Genomic DNA, 994 nt, shown 5'->3' with positions numbered 1-994 from the left:
ATATATATATATGTATGTATCTATCTTTTTCCTACTCCATGACTGCTGTATCAGAAGTAAAAGGAAAAAAGGTGGGAAAGGGAAACAAGGCAAAGAGAGGGAAGAAAAGATAGATCAAAAGCATTATTTTTTTCCACTGAAAGATCAGCAAAATGCTGGTTTCCAGAAAACAGAGGGCATTTCTCAACCACCTCCACTGTTTTGCCCAGGTGCCCAATGGCCGCATGCCGCAGCCTCCCCCAGTGTTACTGAGCCCTCTCTTCACCAGGGGCTCTACTCTTTCCCTCCTATCCCAACTCCACCATAGCAAGCGCTGACTTGTGTATAACTCATCCCTGAGGGTGGGGATGCAGGCACATCAGCACGCCACATTTCCTAGGTTTTACATAGCACAGTGAAGCCCACACAAAAGCTGCTCCTGAAAAATTACCAGATCAGCTGAAGGAATCTGCGCTCTGTGGAGAGACCTGAGCCGAGAATGAAACTCAGTGCCTGCCTATTAAATGGAGAGAGAGGTTAAGGGAACAAACTCCCAGTGACACAGAAAGGCAGAACACTTCAGATGAGGAACAGATCCTCAGCTGGTGGGAGCAGGCGCAGCTTCACTGGCTTCAACAGGGTTCACCAATCTACACTGGCTTAAGACCAAACCTTTATGGACCCATATGACTGCAAACTTTGCAGCCAGTCCCTTGACAGACCAAAACTATGGCCCTTCTTTACTCCTGCCAGGGCTGTGGGGCTCATGCAGGTTGGGGAAAGAGAGTGTCCCGGGCGCAGAATCGTCTTCCTGGGTTCTGCTCGTTACGATGTCAATGGGGCTCTCTTTGCCAGGCTGACGGGCACCCTCTGAAACCAGATGGGTTTGCAGGGCATTCACTGCCCTGGAGAGGGCACAGCCATACCTCTACCCTCCTCAGGCATTACAAGGACAACCTGTTGCACCCTTCCAGTAAGCATCACTGCTCAGCAAGGTCCCATACCGTGCAGCTGG

Source organism: Gavialis gangeticus, unplaced genomic scaffold (assembly GCF_001723915.1).
Source record: "Gavialis gangeticus isolate Ggan-Ray unplaced genomic scaffold, GavGan_comp1, whole genome shotgun sequence".
Classification (NCBI taxonomy): Eukaryota; Metazoa; Chordata; order Crocodylia; family Gavialidae; genus Gavialis; species Gavialis gangeticus.
Note: the sequence above shows the minus strand (reverse complement) of the source record.